We start from the raw sequence: 22,452 nt of genomic DNA on the forward strand, positions 1-22,452 counted from the left end.
CGCACCTAGCAAACGGTGCGCCACTAGTAAGTTTGAATTTTTTTTCCATTTTTTCCCTCTAGATCTTAAAAGCCCCGTAACTTTTTTCTGTTAGGTTTTTGGGGATTTTGATAATGTTTAACGGGGTTCCCCTATTAAATTCGGATGTAACTTAACTTTTTAATCCGAGTTCGTATGCAAAAGTTATGCCCATTTTACAAATTCCAGAGAGATTTTGCAAATAAAGTCGAAATTCATATTTGTAAATTTTCCCAACAAGTAGACCACATATCACATGGGAAACTTATTTTATTTTATTTTATTGAAATTTCCATCATTTTCTTTTATTTATTTTTTTAAACTGAAAAGGCGGTCCATGGGGGGGGGGTGCATTCGGTGGAATTTTTGGATCAAGTTAGTAATGGTGCACCGTGGGAGTGGTGCACCATTACTAGTTAAACTAGTAATGGCGCACCACACCCACGGTGCGCCATTACTAGTTTTGAAAAAAATAAAAAAAATTGAATTTTTTTTGAAAAAAACTTAGTAATGGCGCACCAGTGGACAGTGCGCCATTACTAGTTTTAACTAGTAATTAGTAATGGCGCACTGTCCACTGGTGCGCCATTACTATTTGTTTTTTCAAAACTACTAATGGCGCACTGTGGGTGTGGTGCACCATTACTATGTCAACTAGTAATGGCGCACTGCCCCATGGTGCGCCATTAGTAACAATTTTTTTTCAAAACTACTAATGGCGCACCACACACCAGGTGTGCCATTAGTAATATATTACTAATGGCGCACCTGTATGTGGTGCATCATTAGTGTCCATATTATCTATAGCCCTTTTCTTAGTAGTGGTCCTCTGCCAATTCCTTGCGAGGCTTCAGGATCTCGATGAGCACCGGTGATGGTGGCTCTTCGGGTGGGTCGTCGATCATGCCACTGAGCAGCTTTGGATCTTTGGCACGATGGATGGCAAACTACTCATCACACTTCCTCCCCAATATGCCCATTGCGCCCTCAAGGACTAGCATGACGATATCGCTGCCGATGGGCCATGATGTCTACTACACAACCTTCTTCTTGTAGACATTGTTGGGCCTCCAAGTGCTGAGGTTTGTAGGACAGTAGCAAATTTCCCTCAAGTGGATGACCTAAGGTTTATCAATCTGTAGGAGGCGTAGGATGAAGATGGTCTCTCTCAATCAACCCTGCAACAAAATAACAAAGAGTCTCTTGTGTCCCCAACACACCCCATACGATGGTAAATTGTACGGGTGCACTAGTTCGGCGAAGAGATGGTGATACAAGTGCAATATGGATACTAGACAATAGTTTTTGTAATCTGAAAATATAAAAACAGCAAGCTAACTAATGATAAAAGTGAGCATAAACGGTATTGCAATGCGTTGAAACAAGGCCTAGGGTTCATACTTTCACTAGTGCAAGTCCTCTGAACAATCATAACATAATCGGATCATATAACTATCCCACAACATGCAACAAAGAGTCACTCCAAAGTCACTAATAGTAGAGAACAAATGAAGAGATTATGGTAGTGTACGAAACCACCTCAAAGTTATTCTTTCCAATCAATCCGTTGGGCTATTCCTATAAGTGTCACAAACAGCCCTAGAGTTTGTACTAGAATAACACCTTAAGACACAAATCAACCAAAACCCTAATGTCATCTAGATACTCAATGTCACCTCAAGTATCTGTGGGTATGATTATATGATATGCATCACACAATCTCATATTCATCTATTCAACCAACACATAGAACCTCAAAGAGTGCCCCAAAGTTTCTACGGGAGAGTCAAGACGAAAACGTGTGCCAACCCCCATGCATAGGTTCATGGTCGGCACCCGCAAGTTGATCACCAAAACATACATCAAGTGGATCACGTGATATCCCATTTTCACCACAGATAAGCACGGCAAGACATACATCAAGTGTTCTCAAATCCTTAAAGTCTCAATCCGATAAGATAACTTCAAGGGGAAAACTCAATCCATTACAAGAGAGTAGAGGGGGAGAAACATCATCAGATTCAACTATAATAGCAAAGCTCGCGATACATCAAGATCGTATCACCTTAAGAACATGAGATAGGTAGATCAAACACATAGCTACTGGTACATACCCTCAGCCCCAAGGGAGAACTACTCCCTCCTCGTCATGGAGAGCGCCGGGATGATGAAGATAGCCACCGGAGAGGGATTTCCCCATCCGGTAGGGTGCCGGAACGGGTCTAGATTGGTTTTTGGTGGCTACGGAGGCTTCTGGCAGCGGAACTCCCGATCTATTCTGCTCCCCGATTGTTTTAGGGTATATGGATATATATAGGCAGAAGAAATACGCCAGGGGAGCCACGAGGTGCCCACGAGGGTGGAGGGCGCGCCCTAGGGGGGTGGGTGCGCCCCCTACCTTGTGGCTCCCTCGTTTCTTTCCTGACGTGCACTCCAAGTCTATCAGGTTGCGTTCCTTCCAAAAATAACTTCTCCAGAAGGTTTCATCCCATTTCAACTCCGTTTGATATTCCTTTTCTTCGAAACACTGAAACAAGCGAAAAAACAGGAACTGGCACTGGGCTCTGGGTCAATAGGTTAGTCCCAAAAATAATATAAAAGTGTTTAATAAAGCCCATAAGCAAAAACAGATAATATAATAGCATGGAGCAATCAAAAATTATAGATACATTGGAGACGTATCAACATCCCCAAGCTTAATTCCTGCTCGTCCTCGAGTAGGTAAATGATAAAAACAGAATTTTTGATGTGGAATGCTACCTAACATATTTATCCATGTAATCTTCTTTATTGTAGCAAGAATATTCAGATCCATAAGATTCAAGACAAAAGTTTATATTGACATAAAGATAATAATACTTCAAGCATACTAACTAAGAAATCATGTCTTCTCAAAATAACATGGCCAAAGAAAGTTCATCCCTACAAAATCATATAGTTTGGTCATGCTCCATTTTCATCACACAAGAATGCTCTCATCATGCACAACCCCGATGACAAGCGAAGCAATTGTTTCACACTTTAGTAATCTCAAACTTTTTTCAACTTTCACGCAATACATGAGCGTGATCCATGGATATAGCACTATTCGTGGAATATAATATAATGAGGGGGTTATGTGGAGTAGACAAAGAGGAGAAAGTTTCACATCGACGCGGCTAATCAATGGGCTAGGGAGATGCCCATCAATTGATGTCAATGCAAGGAGTAGGGATTGCCATGCAACGGATGCACTAGAGCTATAAATGTATGAAAGCTCAACAAAAGAACAAAGTGGGTGTGCATCCAACTTGCTTGCTCACGAAGACCTAGGGCACTTGAGGAGGCCCATTGTTGGAATATACAAGCCAAGTTCTATAATGAAAAATTCCCACTAGTATATGAAAGTGACAAAGCAAGAGACTCTCTATCATAAAGACCATGGTGCTACTTTGAAGCACAAGTGTGGAAAAAGGATAGTAGCATTGCCCCTTTTTATTTTATTTTTTAATTTTTTTGGGCCTCTATTTTTTTATTTGGTCTTTCTCTTTTTTGGGGGGCCTTCCCCTTTTTTATTTGGCCTTTATCCTTTTTTGGGACAATGCTCTATTAATGATGATCATCACACTTCTATTTATTTACAACTCAAAGATTACAACTCGATACTAGAACAAGATATGACTATATGAATGCCTCCGGCGGTGTACCAGGATTGCGATGAATCAAGAGTGACATGTATGAAAAATTATGAATGGTGGCTTTGCCACAAATACGATGTCAACTACATGATCATGCAAAGCAATATGACAATGATGATACGTGTCATAATAAACGGAACGGTGGAAAGTTGCATGGCAATATATCTCGGAATGGCTATGGAAATGCCATAATAGGTAGGTATGGTGGCTGTTTTGAGGAAGATATAAGGAGGTTTATGTGTGACAGAGCGTATCGTATCACGGGGTTTGGATGCACCGACGAATTTTGCACCAACTCTCAATGTGAGAAAGGGCAATGCACGGTACCGAAGAGGCTAGCAATGATGGAAGGGTAAGAGTGCGTATAATCCATGGACTCTACATTAGTCATAAAGAACTCACATACTTATTGCAAAAATCTACAAGTCATCAAAAACCAAGTACTATGTGCATGCTCCTAGGGGGATAGATTGGTAGGAAAAGACCATCGCTTGTCCCCGACCGCCACTCATAAGGAAGACAATCAAATAACACCTCATGTTTCAAATTTGTTACACAACATTTACCATACATGCATGCTACTGGACTTGCACACTTCAACACAAGTATTCCTCAAATTCACAACTACTAAACTAGCACAACTTTGATATCACTATCTCCATATCTCAAAACAATCATCAAGTATCAAACTTCTCTTAGTATTCAATGCACTGTATATGAAAGTTTTTATTATATCCCTCTTGGATGCCCATCATATTAGGACTAGTTTCATAACCAAAGAAAACTACCATGCTGTTCTAAAGGAATCTCAAAATAATATAAGTGAAGCACGAGAGTTCATCTATTTCTATAAAATAAAACCACCACCATGCTCTAAAAAGATAAAAGTGAAGCACTAGAGCAACGACAAACTACTCTGAAAGATATAAGTGAAGATCAATGAGTAGTTGAATAATTATGTAACTATGTGAAGACTCTCTAAAATTTAAGAATTTCAGATCTTGGTATTTTATTCAAACAGCAAGCAAAACAAAATAAAATAAAATAACGCTCCAAGCAAAACACATATCATGTGGTAAAAAAAATATACCTCCAAGTAAAGTTACCGATGAATGAGGACGAAAGAGGGGATGCCTTCCGGGGCATCCCCAAGCTTAGGCTTTTAGTTGTCCTTGAATATTACCTTGGGGTGCCTTGGGCATCCCCAAGCTTAGGATTTTAGTTGTCCTTGAATATTACCTTGGGGTGCCTTGGGCGTCCCCAATCATAGGCTCTTGCTACTCCTTATTCCATAGTCCATTGAATCTTTACCCAAAACTTGAAAACTTCACAACACAAAACTTAACAGAAAACTCGTAAGCTCCGTTAGCGAAAGAAAACAAAACACCACTTCAAGGTACTGTAATGAACTCATTATTTATTTATATTGGTGTTAAACCTACTGTATTTCAACTTCTCTATGGTTTATAAAATCTTTTACTAGCCATAGATTCATCAAAATAAGTAAACAACACATGAAAAACAGAATCTGTCAAAAACAGAACAGTCTGTAGTAATCTGTAACTAATGAAAACTTATGGAACGTAAAAAATTCTAAAATTAATTTCTGGACGTGAGGAATTTATATATTAATAATCTTCAAAAATAATTAACTAAATAGCACTCTCCAATAAAAAATGGCAGCAAATCTCGTGAGCGCTAAAGTTTCTGTTTTTTACAGCATGATCAACAAGACTTTCCCCAAGTCTTCCCAACGGTTCTACTTGGCACAAACACTAATTAAAACATAAAAACTCAATCATAACAGAGTATAGATAAATTATTTATTGCTAAACAGGAACAAAAAGCAAGGAACAAAAATAAAATTGGGTTGCCTCCCAACAAGCGCTATCGTTTAACGCCCCTAGCTAGGCATGATGATTTCAATGATGCTCACATAAAAGATATGAATTGAAACATAAAGAGAGCATAATGAAGAATATGACTAGAAAATTTAAGTCTAACCCACTTCATATGCATTGGTATTATGTGAGCAAACAACTTGTGGGAACAAATATCAACTAGCATAGGATGGTAAAACAAGCATAACTTCAAAACTTTAAGCACAGAGAGAGGAAACTTGATATTATTGCAATTCCTTCAAGCATAAGTTCCTCCCTCATAATAATTTTCAGTAGCATCATGAATGAATTAAACAATATAACCAGCACCCATTCTTTTCATGATCTATAATCATAGAAAATTTACTACTCTCCACATAAGCAAGATTCTTCTCTTTCGGAATAGTGGGAGTATCATAAGAAACTCGAATACTATAAATTGTTTCCACATTAAAAGAGTAATGTTCAGAAAAAGGGTAATCATAATCATGACAAGTTTTATAAATATAATCATCACTAATTTTTATAGCATATGTATCATCACAATAATTATCATAAGTAGCAATTTTGTTCTCATCATAATCAATTGAAACCTCTTCCAAGATAGTGGATACATCACTAAATAAAGTCATGACCTCTCCAAATCAACTTTCATCAATATAATCATCATAAGTAGGAGGCATGCTATCATCATTATAAAATTGCATATCAAAACTTGGGAGACTAAAAATATCATCTTCATTAAATGTAGCATCCCCAAGCTTTGGACAAACATTAATTGCAGCAAATATATTCTCAAAAACATCATATTCATCAAACATAGCATGCCCAAGCTTGGGCCTTTTCATATCATAAGCATAATCACTCTCATCATTAATAGTATGGATAGCACCAATAGTATAGCAATTATCATATTCTTCCAAGCAAGTGCCAAAAAGATTTTCAAGATCATAAGAACTATCATTATATTCCACAATTATATTCTCATGAGGCACAATAGTAATAAGAGCAACATTATTTGGGAGAGATATCTTTGTACCTCTCTTCCTTTTTCTTTTCTTCTTCTTCATCGCATCATGTGTGGGTTCAATCCTCTTTTTGGAGCTCCTTATTCATGAGATTGGTTGAATAGGAGGCTCCTCCTCGTTACCTGATTCATCATAAGAAATAATAGGAGGGTATTGGGAAGTCTCTTCCCTTTCATTAGTATTCTCTTCATCTTCTATTTGTTTTCTTTTGTTTATGTAGTTGGCAATATAAGGATTTTCCATACAATTCACCGCACAATACATATAAATTTCCTCTAGATCAAAGCCAAGAAGTTTATCACGGGCAAATACTGGAAGATAGTTAGTTATACATTTCATTTCTTCGTAACCCATAAACAAACTAAGTTCATTATGATGTGCAAGAGAAATCAAGTCATCACAATTTTTGGAAACGATTAGATCACGAAATAATTTGCATCGGATGGTTAAATGACCACGTTCATTGCAAAGATCACAAGTATGGCCAAGAAAATATAAATTTTCAGCACAAACATCTAGCCTTTCTTGCAACCCTTTAGTTTCTAAGTACTTATGCCTCTTGCAGTATCTATCTTCCCTATTTGGTGTGTACATGCAAACCCAATGTACTCCACAAAAATTGACATGTTTATAGGAGACATTTTCATCATAACTAGTGCAATCATCATTAGTACTATTGATATTCAAGGAGTTCATACTAACAACATTGAAATCATGCTCATCATTCAAAGATTTAGTGCCAAACATTTTAATGCATTCTTCTTCTAACACTTTGGTACAATTTTCCTTCCCATCATACTCACGAAAGATATTAAAAAGATGAAGCGTATGAGGTAAACTCAATTCCATTTTTTTAGTTTTCTTTTATAAACTAAACTAGTGATAAAACAAGAAACTAAAAGACTTGATTGCAAGATCTAAAGATATACCTTCAAGCGCTAACCTTCGCGGCAACGACGCCAGAAAAGAGCTTGATGTCTACTACACAACCTTCTTCTTGTACACTTTGTTGGGCCTCCAAGTGCAGAGGTCTGTAGGACAGTAGCAAATTTCCCTCAAGTGGATGACCTAAGGTTTATCAATCCGTAGAAGGCATAGGATGAAGATGGTCTCTCACTCAACCCTGCAACCAAATAACAAAGAGTCTCTTGTATCTCCAACACACCCAATACAATGGTAAATTGTATGGGTGCACTAGTTCGGCGAAGAGATGGTGATACAAGTGCAATATGGATAGTAGATAATAGTTTTTGTAATCTGAAAATATAAAAACAGCAAGGTAACTAATGATAAAAGTGAGCGTAAACGGTATTGCAATGCGTTGAAACAAGGCCTAGGGTTCATACTTTCACTAGTGCAAGTCCTCCACTACAAAAAAGGACACAAAAAAAGACACATCCTGACATTTTGGGCCGAACGAAAAAAAATTATGTCATACATATGACACTTCTATGACGATAATTGTGACAAAACCCGGTATCATCATAGATGTGGTGGGCTCCTACTTCTATGACAAAAAATCGTGACAGCAATTGGGCTTTTCATCCTGGGCGGGCCGGAGACGCAGTTGCATGACATTCTTTGGGCCGTCCATGACGGAAAAAACCGTGGTAGAAGCGAGGGCGGGGAAAATTTTGAGGAGTTCCCGGTTACGGTGGGAGGTCGGGGGCCGAGCGATGCATGTTTCTCTGATACACGTATGCGGGTTTGTGTGAGGCGTTGGCTCTAAATGAACCCGAGCGAGGCGTTGGGCTCTAACTGAACCCGAGCGATAGCACTGCAGGCTACACGTTACTGAACCCGAGCGATCGGTCGATGGCTGTTAACTGAACCCGATTGAGCGATTCCTTCGCTACTGCCGCTAAATAAAGCCGATCGATGCTGCCTTTGGACGAACAGTGAGCGTTGCGGGGGGGGGGGGGGGGGGTTGGATGACCAGTTCCCAGTGGGGGTGGATGAACATGACCCCGTGGTGTTGCCTCTGGATTAACAGGACCCCGATCGATCGAGCCCGTTGGGGCTGGATGAACAGGACCCCATGGAGGGCTGGATGAATAGGACCACCCCGTGGAGGGCAGGATGAACAGTAGACGGTGGAGGGTAGGACGAACAGTAGCCCGTGGAGGGGTGGTTGAACCGGAGCCCGTGGAGAGGGCTGGTTGAAAGTAGCCGGTGGAGTAGCGCGCTGTGGAGGCTGCATGTACAGGAGCCCGTGGATGAACAGTCGCAGGTGGAGGCTGGAGGAGGTCGACGGTGGATGAACAGTAGCTCGTGGAGGCTGGAGGGGGTCGATAGTGGAGATGAACAGTATCCCGTGGAGTCCTGTTTTGCGGTACGCCACACCCCTCCGATGAACAGGACCCCCATTTAGACCGTAGTGCTCCAACACAAGTCTGTTTCGTCCGTTTTGCGGTATGCCACACCCCTCCCGATCAACAGGACCCCCGTTTCGACCGTAGGAGGTCTGTTTCCTCTGTTTTGCGGTACGCCAGACCCCGTTCCGAACGTAGGAGGCATGTTTCCTCCGTTGTGCGGTACGCCAGGCCTCATTTCCATCGCCTGTTCCGTCCAAGCCCTCCCGATGAACACGACCACGCATTCCATTCCGACCCAGCCGGTTGGCTCCCACGCGTTCTGTTACCTCCCCATGAACACAACGCATTCCGTTGCCTCCCCATGAACACGACGACGAAGCTATTTCTCCGTTCCAACCCAGACATGTACACGAGCCCTGGCCATACGTATGCACGAATAGGCGTTTGAGACCCCGCTCGTATGTACACATATGTGGCCGTATTTTCTTTCTTGCACCCTGGCTGTTGTATGTACGTGTAAATGCTACGTGCGCGCCTCTACTACGACACGTGCGCGCCTCTACATCGACCAGTATGTACGTACACGTTCGCGACCAGAATGATAACGCTACGTACGCTTTGACCAGGTGGGTCCCGACTGTCAGGCACTTCCTTGCCTGCGAAGATGTAGCTGGTCGGCCCAGCAGTGAAGGGGCGAATCGTTTTTTTGCCCGGATGCACTTCTTTGCGTGCGAAGATGTAGCTAGTGGGTCCCAGCAGTCAGGGGGAAATGTTTTTTTCGTGAAATACAGTGGCCCGTCCGATGGGTCCCCGCTATTAGGTGGAGGAATCATTATTTTCCGCGTAATAAGGAGGCACTTCCTTGCTGCGGCCGTGGACCCAGCTTTCAGCCTCTCCACATGCAGTCCACGTCCGATGGATGTCGTTCCTTGACCACGTTAACCATGCCGCGCCGAGTGCACCAGGGAGGTGGACGACGGCGAGGCCTAGGAAGGGGACGACACGGAGGCAGGGAAGACTCGGCAGTTGTTTCCCACGCGAAGGGAAGTACGACTGTACGAGGGTTTATTGGTTCGTCTGTCATTGCCGGAGAATAACAGCAGGTGTGGGTGAGTAGAGGGATGGCTAGTCCAGCAATGGGAGTACAGTCGGGCGGTGAGCCTTGGGCGGCAGCACAGCCGGCCGCGAGGAGGAGGGACCAGGCAGTCCCGCCGGCGCTTGTTTGAGCGGCTGGAGCAGGAAGAGCAAAGATTGAAGAAGCACGACGGCCGTTGGATGGACATCCAATAGTCAGTGCTTTTGCGCCAACCTTTTTTTAGGAAAGCCTCAAATGTGTGGAAAACAGCATACAACCCATCTGCCATTATTTCTAATAATTTACAGCCCATTTGCTAATTCTTAAGGTTTTTGTGGAGCCCATATTCTTTTTGTTAGCATTACAGCCCATATTGTGGCAACGGTTAAAAAATTATACGAAATTTTGCATATTTCGGTGCGGTCCAAACTGTTTTTAATCCTGAAATTTCGACTCACATTCAAACTGATTTTAAAAATAAATGTATATCAATATAAAATCCAACAAATTCTCCACGCATAAAAATTAATGTAATTTAAAATCTTGAAATGAAAAAAAGATATTTGAAATGAATTGCTGGTTTGATGTGTTTTAAAAATGTACAGCTCATTTCTCATTACTGATGGGCCATTTTCTCGGCCAGCCGAATGAAAGCTCTCCTCGTCTTGAGAGATTTGCAGCCCAACAGGCCTGGCAAAGCGACTTGGCAAATCACAAAAAAACTGGCCTGTGGCAGTGGACCCAGCTGTCAGCCTCTCCACGTATAGTAATCTTCCGATGGAAGTCGTTCCTTGACAACGTTGACCACGCCGCGCGGAGAGCACCACGGGGTGGATGATGGTGAGGCCTAGGAAGGGGATGACGCGGCAGTGGAAGCCCGCACGGAGAGGACTACGAGGGTTCACCGGCTCGGCTGCGGTGTGAGGCTGCCGTCGCCGCAGGGCCTGGCCAGTGGTGGGAATAGTAGGGGGCGGTGAGGCCTCTACGGCAGCACAACCGGCCACGGGAGGCAGGAGCATGCGGCACGACCGGCGCTGCTTTGGGCGGCTGGAGCAAGAAGACCAGAGGTTGAAGAAGCACTACGGTCGTTGGATGGACATCGTACGGTCACTGGACCTAGAATCGTTCATATTGACTAAGTTGACAAAGCCCTTCGTCCCTGTCAACTTAGTAGGCCTACAAGTCAGCCTCCCAGCAAGGTGGGTCCCAGCTAGCCGAGGGAGTATTCATTTTTTTGTGCGTAATAAGGAGGCACTTCCGGTGGGTCCGAGCTGACAGCGGGGGACGTTTTTTTCGCAAAATACGGTGGCTCGTCCGGTGGGTCCCAACAGTCAGGGGGAAACGAATTTTTTCGCAAAATACTCGTGGCCCGTCCGGTGGGTCCCTGCTATTAGGTGGAGGAATCATTATTTTCCTCATAATAAGGAGGCACTTCCTTGCTGCCGCCGTGGACCCAGCTGTCAGCCTCTCCACATACAGTCCATGTCCGATGGAAGTCGTTCCTTGACCATGTTGAACACACCGCGCCGAGAGCACCAGGGCAGTGGACGAGGCGAGGCCTAGGAAGGGGACGACGCGGAGTCGGTGAAGACGCGGCAGTGGATGCCCATGCGGAGAGGAGTATGAAGGTTCACTCATTCGGCTGTGATGTGAGGCTGTCGTCGCCGCAGGGCCTAGCCAGTGGTGGGAATAGTATGGGGCGGTGAGGCCTCCGTGGCAGCACAACCGGCCACGGGAGGCAGGAGCAGGCGGCACGACCGGCGCTGCTTTGGGCGGCTGGAGCAAGAAGACCAGATGTTGAAGAAGCACTACGGTCGTTGGATGGACATCATACGGTCACTGCAACTAGAATCGTTTATATTGACTAAGTTGATAGAGCCCTTGGTACGTCAACTTAGTAGGCCCACAGGTCAGCTTCATAAACGGTGCGGCCCAGATGTCAGGGGCAGGAATCATTTTTTGGGCGGGTGAAGCTAGAATATCCGAGATTGAAGAAGAAGCACGGCATCCGTTGGATGGACATCCAACGGCCACTGCTGCTAGAACCGTGTGTTGACTATAAGTTGACAAAGCCTTGCATACGCGTGAACTCTATTTTTTAGGGGACGCGTCAACTTAGAAAGGCCAGAAGTGTGTGGCAGAGAACTTATAGCCCATTTGAGATTTGTAAGAATGTGTAGCCCATTTTTGAATTCTAATGGAATTTACTACATCCCATTTACAGTTTGTTAAAAGTACAGCCCATTTCAAACAACCGTTCTATCAGGACCCCGATTCTAAGTCACATCGATCGAGCCTGTAACACCTCATATCACTTTGTGGCCTCACGCACGGTATCCCCATGGGTGTCGCCTTACCATGGCCCGGGACCGTTTGCGCCTTTTGGATCACGTATATGATAGTGTCGCTAGCATCCATATGATAGAGAACCTGGGGCGACATGACTAGTCGTGAACCCAAAGTGGCACTAACTTACGGGGACAGGCATACATGAATCAACCTAGAGCATGTCGGTTAGCAGCGTGTGAATCCGGGCTGTAGCAACTGTGCTAACAGGACTCCAGGAACCCGGGCTGTAGCAGGCTAGCAGGACTCTGGATGTCACCGCGTGACATTTCCCCGAAGGGACAGACACAGGAACGAAGTGAATCACATGCCAGCTAGTCTAAGTGTTCCAGAGCAGTAGTGCTGGGCTAGCAGGACTCCGGTAAACCAGGCTGTAGCAGACTACCATGGCTCAGTGGAAGCACTAGACTACATTTCCCCATAAGAGAGGCTACCAAGGATGAACAACTAGGTTGTCAGATCCCACACATACCAAACATTTCAATCATACAGACGATATGCTTGATATGTGTAAATACAACATGGCATCACAACATAACTCTATGACTCAAGTATTTATTCATTAGGCTCTGAAGAGCCAGATAATACAAACATGGGTCTCATGACCCAACATTCAGAGCATACAAGTCAAAGCACATGCGGAAGCTTAACATGTCTGAGTACAGACTTCTACAAATGAAAAAGGCTAAGAAGCCTGACTATCTACCAGATCCTGCCGAGGGCACAAGATCGTAGCTGAGGTATCAAGCTAAACGTCGAAGTCCACGTGGAACTACTAGCGAGACTGAAGTCTTTGTGCAAAACATAAATTAAGCAAACGTGAGTACAAATGTACCCAGCAAGACTTACATCAGAACTAACTACATATGCATTGGTAGCAACAAAGGGGGTGGTGGAGTTTAACTGCAGCAAGCCAGCTTTGACTCAGTGGCTAACCTGAACTACGACTGCAAGTAACTCTTTTGAGGTGGCGCACACCAGTCCACAAATGCACCATACCAATACACCACTACGGATCCGTTCCCGTCTCCCTGCGAGAACGCCATCCATAGCACTCACACTTATCTTGTGCATTTTAGAGTATCCACTTTCACTTGTCTATGAACTATGCAAGGGGTCCAAGTTTCCATATCCGAGGAATCCGGCTATTCGAATAGATAATGATAACCCTGCATGGGTGTACATCTTCACACACGCTCTCGCCACTTACCACCATGTACACGTCATGTATCTCGGCAACCTTCAAGCGGAAGCCTAGTGAGGGAGTCGGCCACGACTTGACTAACCGCACAAGTCTCTCATCCAGGTTTATCGCCTATTCGGGTTCCATCCGCAAGGAGATCTGGACGGGGTGTCGCTCACGGCCCCAAATGATATGTGCAGGGTTCCCAAGCCCACCATCTGGGTGCCACTTGGTACACAGTGCCACTGTGCCTAGTCTGTCCCAAGCCCACCTGTAGCGGGTGCCACTTGGTAGACTACTAACACTACCTACAAACAACAGAAACTAGTTGCAACTCCTGGACAGAGATCGAGTTGATTAATAAGCCGAGAGGGGCCGAGTTACCGGAACCCAATGTGTGGTAGTAACTGTTCATGGATCACAAACACAGAACTCAGTTCCTGAGGACGGCTGCAATGAGACAACCCACCATGTACTCCTACATGGCCTCTCACTGCTACCTTTACCAAATCATGTTCACACACTTAGCTCTCAACGGTAGGACATGTTCACCACGTTCCAATTCATTCCCAATGAATCAGACCTGACTCAACTCTAAGCAGTAGCAGGCATGACAATAAGCATGAATGAGTAGGCACATCAGGGCTCAAGCAATTCCTAGTCATGCTAGTGGGTTTCATCTAATTACCGTGGCAATGACAGGTCATGCAGAGGAAAGGGGTTCAACTACCGGAACATGTGACAGTTGAATCGTTGTTATCCTAATGCAGTAAAAGAGAGCAGGAGCGAGAGAGTGGGAATGTATCGGAATGAACAAGGGGGTTTTGCTTGCCTGGCACTTCTGAAGATAGTATAGCTCTTCCTCGGTGTCATCGAATTCATGGCTGGATCAACGTCTACTGAGGGGGAACAAACACCGGCAACTGAGAAAGAACACAATCAACACATGACGATATACAACAATATGATGCATGCTATGACATGGCAATATGAATGTGTTTTGGGCTAATGCAAGCTAGAACATATTGAAATGAGTCCATTTGAACCAAAGATTCAAATGCAAACCCATTTTATGAAGTCATATTAGTGCATTAACTTGTTTCACCTAAACAGCAAGGTTAAAGTGTTCTAACATGCATGAAACTAGTACTGATGAAAAGATTGGATTTTTCTGATCATTTTTCATATATAACTTATTTGATTTGGAGTTACAGTTGATTTTCTATGATTTTTAGAAGTTTTGGATATTTTCTGAATTAAATAAATCATTTCTGATTTATTTAAAATCCTAGAAAACAATTACAGTGTCAGCACTACGTCATGCTGACCTCAGCAGGTCAATAGCAGCGGCCTAGGTCAAACCTGACCAGTGGGGTCCATTGGTCAGTGACACAGTGTTGTTCAGTGTCAATGACAGGTGGGGTCAGGTCAAAAGCCACATCAGCAAGTCAACACTGATGTGTTGGGTCGGTCAACACGTGACGTGGCCAGGTCAAACTGACCTGTGGGCCCTGCGGGGTTTGTTTAGTCTAAACGAAACTAAACCGTGGTTAATTAGAAAGTGGGGCCCGTCTGTAAGTGGCTCTAGGGTTAATTAGTGATGTCATTAGCACCTAATGATGGGACCACGTCGACCTCGCCGGAGTTCAGCCGACGGCGACCACAGAACACGGCAGGGCGCGCCGGATTTGCGCTAGAGGCATCGGGTTAGCGCGCTGAGGGCACCAGGGCATAGCTCTTTCTCGCCCGCAACAAGAGGTGGCGGAGTTGGGCGCGGGGGTCGCCGGAATCAACGCCGGCGATGAGGTTTGCGGCGGCCATGGGTCGGTCAAGCTCGGAATCGGCGTTGTGGTGCATGGCGGGTCAAGCGGTGGGGTGCTTCGTGCTCCTGCAGACATGCTGAGCACGGTGACGTGCTTAGGCTCGAGCTGTAGTGGCTGCAACAATGACGGCGACATGGCCGGCGGTAGGGGGAGCTCGGCCATGGCGGTTATGGATGTTGGAGGTTGCAAACGACGAAGATAACGAGGGGGAAAAGATGGCGAGCTCACAGCGGCCACGTAGACAAGCTCAGCGGGATCGGGGACGTCCTGCGTAAGGCGAATCGACGACGGCGATCACTGGACAGAGGCGAGGAAGATGGCGACAATGGCGGCTCCACAGGGCCTCCGCATTAGCTTCCTTCGATGGAGAGGCGTGGTGCGAGGTGGCGGAGGTGCTGGACTGATTGGGGAGGCAAGGCATCGGCGGTGGGCGCGGCAACAATGAGTGGGGGCGACGGCAATGCACGGTGGTGAGAGAGTGGGAGATCCAGGGGAAGGGATGGGGACGAGAGAGAGTGAGCGAGAGACAGGGAGGGTCGCGTGGCGCTCGTCCAGACGCATCGGGGAGGGGCAGGCATGCAGGCTGCTGTCGGCGTGGCGCGCTCACGCTAGGGTGGGCTCCGATTCTCCTCTGCCTTCTGGCAAGAGGAGGGGGATGACTGGCATCGGCCAGCTGGGCTGCGCCGGCTCCTGGGCCGCACAGGTAAGTGGCCCAGGTACTAACTCTCTCTCTCTCTCTCTGTTATTTAATTTGTTCTCTTTTTCTAGTTTTGCTATTATGTTTTGATTTAGTTCAAAAACCAAACCATTTTCAAAATTCATGAAAATAATTGTGTGAACTAAATGGACTTCTCCAAAGCTACACAACAATTTTTAGAATTATTGAACATATATTTATTATATAATAAATATAGATCCAATTCAAATAGTTATTGAATTAATTTCAAATGCTCAAAATAAATATTTCTGAAACTCCAAAAATATTGGTTTGAATTTTACCTCCTGCCAATATTTTTTACAGAATAACAGGAACATTTGCTTGGACTCATTTGAAAATATTTTTAACGTTGATTATTTCTGAAGTGATTTCTGAGGGTTTCAACTAACCTCAATTCAACTTTCAGAATTAAGACATGATGCATGGATGCTCTCTTATGCAACTATTGTAAACAATTCTAGGGCTGTGACACGTTCAAAACAGAATTCAATAAAATTTCCCACATTTTGATGGGATCCAAAATATTTTTATCCCGAAATTATATTACGTAAAAATCCAACAAAACATTGCGCTCGCAACAATTAATGAAATTAAAGTTTTCAATATCCAAAAATAATATTTTATAAAGTAATCACGTGTTTGGTGCATTTTTTTATAGTTACTGCCCAATTTTTATAATTACATCCCATTTATTATTTCTTAAAGCCCATTTTCTTGTTAAGCCTAATGCATCCCTCCTAGGAAAGATTTGCAGCCCAGCGGGGTGGAGAATAAGAACTTGACCTTGCCTGGGTATTCCTAAAAAAGTATAGTTGGGCTAGCCATTTTCAACATGAAAAAAATTAATATCTGGGCTGGATATCTGGCCTGGGCTAGACAGGCCACAGCCCGCGCAGTTAATACCTGCAGCGATGTTTTCGCTGTTGTTCAGAGGAGAAAATTAATATCTGGGCTAAACATCGAAAAACTCTGCAGTGCTCACACCTCAAAAACACAAATACTGCTTGAGCTTCTTGGTCCCAGCTGTCGGCCGCTTCTTGTGCAATTCTCTCGTTTATTGACTACTACATAGGTTGAGAATGGTGTGGGACCGTGATGTCAGGAAACCAGGGAAGCAAAATAAATTACTCCAGCGAGCACTTCCACCTCTGACTCATTGTCTCCCGTGGAAACCCCTTTCCTCCCTTTTTTTTTCTCGGGCAAGGACCAATGCATGCAGCACATCCATGCGGTTACTAGGCAAGAAATAAAAGCGCTTTGCATGCTATGATTTACGATGGCCTGCATGGGTAGCTAATAAGGCATCCTGTTAACTGCTGTGATTAAATGTTGTGTTTAGAAGAGAGAAATATTCTTCTTTTCCACCAATCTGCTTGCACCTAGGTCGTGATGCACCTTCTAATACGACTTATTCACCTAGAGGGAGGGAGTATAGTTTTATACATACATATATATATATATATATATATATATATATATATATATATATATATATTATAAGGAGGCACTTGCGTACGTGAGGGTATGGACCTGGTGGGTCCCCATTGTCATCCTCTCCAAGTAAAGTCATCTCCTCGCCCGCGGGCGCTTTCCGCCCGAAATAGTCAGCGCCGCCCACCCTGCTTCCCAGTGCAAGCGATTGCTCCGCCTTCAAACGACACAAGTGACGTCCGTCTGTCCATCTGCCGCCCACATTAATGATACGCGGTTACCGAGGCGGCTACTCCGGCGCCACACGTCCGTCCCTCAGCCCGCCCACCATTGCTATATAAACTGCTGCGCCGGCCATAGCCGCAGTCGTCTGCATCCATTCCCTTTCTCCTGTCCACACCACTACTGCCCACCATGGCTTCCTCGCGCTCCAACACTCTTCGGGATGGGCGGACGACTGACCACAAGGAGATGGCAGCCATTGCTGCCGACCGGCTGGCCGGCAAGCAGCCGGAGGACGACGACGTCCCAATGGAGAACATGGTAGTCGACGATCCGGCGCCAACCCCCTCCTCCGCGCCATCCTCGTTGGTGCATTGCACCATGACCATCGGCGAGGCCCGTGCCCAATATATGGACATTGTGAGGAAGATGCGTCAGGAGCAGTTCTGGGAGGCGCAGGCTGACGCCGCCTACAACCACCATCTCCTCCAGGAGCACCTGCAGGCGGAGGAGCAGATCGCCGCGGAGCGGGCGGAGCAGGAGGCGCTGTTCGACTCGTACCGCTCTACCCGCAAGGGCCACCTCGAGCGCTGGTGGTACCACATGCAGGTGGCGGAGGTTGCGGCCTCCTACAAAGAGGCTAGCAAAGAGGGCGATGAAGCAGGCGAGGCGCTGTTTGGCGAGACCGAGGACGAGGCAGAGGACAATGCCGGCTCCGACGACTCCCCGGTCCGCTGGCGTCGACGAGGCCCTGCTCCGTCGAGGCCTCGCGGCGCCAACAACGAGGCAGAGGACACCGCCGGCTCCGCCGAGGCCCCGCCCCGCCAACAACAAGGTAGAGGACATCGCTGGCTCAGCCGAGGCCCCACCTTGCCGGCAACGCAGGGGAGGATTTCCACTGCTCCGCTAAGGCGTCGCCCGTCGGCAACGAGACATAGGACATCGCCCGCTCCACCGAGGCCCCGCCCCGCTGCCAATGAGGCCACGCCACATAGAAAACGAGGAAGAGTAGAACACGGTAGGTCGCCGCCGCTCGGGTCCAAGTAAGGCCACCGCTGCTACCCTCCTATTGAAGCCAAGCTAGGCAGGTTGACCATTGATGGCCGGTTAGCTTCTTGGCGGTGACGTGGAGTCAGGGAGTTCTGCTGGAGAATTAACGCTGCTTCTACTTAACTGCTGGTGCAGTTGGCTGACTGACACGTGGGCCTAATAGGCCACATGTCAGTTATGCAACTGCACTTGCAGTTAAGTCACTGAAGCTTCTGTTCGGCTCAGCGGGACACAGGTGGGTAGCTTCGGTTAATTAATTATACCTCCAGTGCACCCCTTTTTAGTTGAAGAATGTATGAAATGTAATGAAATCTGGCATGTTTATATGAAATCCGACCGTGTATGAATGAATTTATTTCGATTAGTTCGAATTCCTATATCACTAGCATTGGATGAACATGCAAAACAATACGTACTAGCATTACTCCCAGGGTGATCACCTCGTTTGCAGCAGTTTCACATGTACTCCCTCCGGTCCTTCCTAGTCCGCATACAAGTTTTGTCTGTAGTCAAAGTATCTCTACTTTGACCAATCTTATACAAAAAAGTATGCACTTTCACAACATGTGAAGTAAAAAGGAACAAAAGGAGTGCAAAGAGTTTGAGCAGTTTTTTAGCATTTCTGTGCATTGCAATCAAACACACAGGCCTGCCAATTCATAGAGAACACTCAAAACAATCGATGATTATGCATCTTAGCGACTCACTTGTCAGAGGCAATATTTACTTCACAACTAAAGAATAAAGAAAAAAATTGATCGATGCTGCTGACAGCAAAGGTCATCCCATTCGAAAATATCAAACGCATGTCTTGCTAAAATCAATGAGCAAAATTTGACAAGGTTGTCCCATTCCAAAATATCAAATGCCTACGATTGTGGAATGGGCAGGGTTTGCCATCAGTTCAGACATTGACATGGCACCTCGTGCTAAATAAACCAGTTGTTCTTTTTGTGCAGTTCCACCAAAATCAACCAAATTCGTGCGCAGCTTGTATGATTTCGCCCTTATAGGTTGCAATGCCTTGAACTTATCGGCACCTCCTTTCTTGTGGTGGAAATGAATGATTCATGAACATTTTGTGCAGTTCCCATTGAAATCAAGCTGACCACCCCTGTTTGCACAAATACAAAAAAGTGATTAGTATAGAGAAAATTGTACTATGAATTGACAGTTTCAACAGGCACATACACGGTCCATGTAGAGCACACTTTTAGAAAAATGGAACTCACTAGAAAGAATCCTAGAACAACATTGTACTCGCGCATCACAGCAAAAAAATGGAGATTTTGTCAGTCCTTCTGAGCTGAAGTTTGTTTGGTCTTGTGGGGAGTAATGTAACCATCCTTCAACTGCTCCTTCTGATGATAAGATAGACAGGGCTTCTTCATCCTGGCATAATCGGAACTAGTCACTTCACGTACTCCATATTCTTCTTCAGAGTAAGATGATCCTGTTGTGCAAAGACAAGAGGACTACTAAATGCTAGCATCACTGTTTGCTCGAAAAAAAGGAAAGGAAATATTTAAAACATCACAGATGAAGCACTTCTCAAGGACAATACCACTTTTTCATGACAGTATCTAAGCAGTAGCACAACACCAATAGAGATGAGAAAGCTCAATCATTGTGATGAAATGAGTGGGCGAGAACCAACCTTTGTCAGTAGGCTTATTGTGTAGAGCATACAGATGAAGCAATTCTCCGGAACCATCTGTTGCTATCTACGATGGTGGCCATGCTTACTATATACTCCTCGATTAGTTTAATGTTTCCAACATCTTCTTGTGCAGTTCCACTAAAATATATGGTATCTTCAAAGAAGATCCCTGTTTGCACAAGTAGAGATAATTAGATATTACATTAAGAGTGGCATCAAATCAGTGGCAAAACAAATTGCTCGTTCCAGCCATAGCAATAAATTAAGATGCAAAACTATATCATTACTTGTGTCATCACAGTTCTAGTGCTTCATTACAGCACCGGGAGTTGATTTTTGTTTTTCTTCCCCTTGTTCTTCCCCTTCATCACTTGGTTCAATAACAAACAAGCTTCACCTTCAATGTAAGATTTGGCATGTCAATTAGGGAGCACAAGTATAGTACTAAACTTAATTTTTTGATGAGAGTGGAAAAATATAGGCCAACAGTTGTGAAATATCCTTATCTTACCTCAATGGAATATTACGGTGCACATACAGATTGGAAGTCTTGTCTGCATTTGTGCAGTTCACTAAAATCAAGCAACATTATCGTACAAGTAGCATAATATATGAATGCACACTGCAGAATCATCTGAAAGAAGGCTAGTACTAACGTCTCATGATGCGTAATTCAAACAACTCACAAGAAGAAGATCTGAACCAAATTCGCCTTAACAGATAGGAAGTAAGATCTCCTCTTGTGTGCAGTTCCACTAAGATCAAGCAATCAAGCAACGTTGTCGGTGTGACATTTTGGTTGAACTGCACAAAACACTCTTAAAACAAAAGTGTTTTGTGCAGTGCAACAAAAGGTCACAATGGCAACGAGGTGAAGCAGATAACCCTGTTTACACAAAGGTGCAAAGGAAACAATTAGTGGGCAATAATGGTGGATGACACAAAAGCCAACAAAAAGAAGCATCTACCTTATCTAAATGGGAAAGAAAGCAAGACAGTAGCATTTCTCAAACGGTGGCATTGATTAATATTAACATAGAGATTATATTATCAATAAAATTCGTGAAACATGTAATTTTCTTTTAACTGTGGCATTGCATCAATTTTCTAGTGGCATTATTAGAGGGTGTTTGTTTACAAGGACATTTTAGTGTAGGGACTAAAAAAACTCTGTTTCAGTCCCATCTAAACCAAAGAGGAGGGACTTTTAGGGACTAAAAGTGGGCATTTGGGACTAAATAAAGAAGACCCCGAGGGAGTCTTTTTGGGACTTTTTCCAACAGTTGCCCCTGCCACGCATCGCACCTTGTCTCTATTAGTTCATTACTAGGGGTAACATGGTCTTTTAGCATCTCATTTAATAACCTCTAGTCCATGTTTAGTCCCTGGAACCTAGCAGGTAGGGACTAGGGAGTTTTTAACCAAACAGGGCCTTAGATTAACAACAGCTAATGAGTAGCATGGGACAGTGGATGCACCAGCACCATGTGCATCTATTGGTCCCAGTTTTGTTATCTTTAGAGGCCTTTCCCTATGTGAGCGCAGCAAATCTAGTCCTGCTCAAACTCTACAGCCTTGTCGCTTCCTTTCCTTTTTGAACTAGTACTTTCGCCCCTTCCTTTCCTCTTTGAACCATGTCCTAGATTTATGCGATACAACTTTCCCCCATTCCTTTCCTCTTTGAACCACGTCCTAGATTAATGCTATACAACTTTCCCCCTTCATTTCCTCTTTGAACCACGTCCTAGATTCATGCTATATACAACTTTTCCCACTACTTTCCCCACTCCTTTTCTCTTTGAACCACGTCCTAGATTCATGGTATACATGCAGCTAGAGCAATGCATGTGGAGTAAGTAAATTATACCTTAAGGTTTTTGGGGCGTGGTTCAGTGGGCGACGGGACAACGGCGAAGAAGAAGGGGTCGGAGGCCCTCCCGCACCGCTGCTGGGTGGAAAGTGAACAGCTGCGCCGGTAGTCCCTCGCCGACGGCGACAGCGACAAGCCTCCTCCCCTTCCCGGCAG

This window comes from Triticum aestivum, chromosome 2A (genome assembly GCF_018294505.1).
Source record: "Triticum aestivum cultivar Chinese Spring chromosome 2A, IWGSC CS RefSeq v2.1, whole genome shotgun sequence".
Classification (NCBI taxonomy): domain Eukaryota; kingdom Viridiplantae; phylum Streptophyta; class Magnoliopsida; order Poales; family Poaceae; genus Triticum; species Triticum aestivum.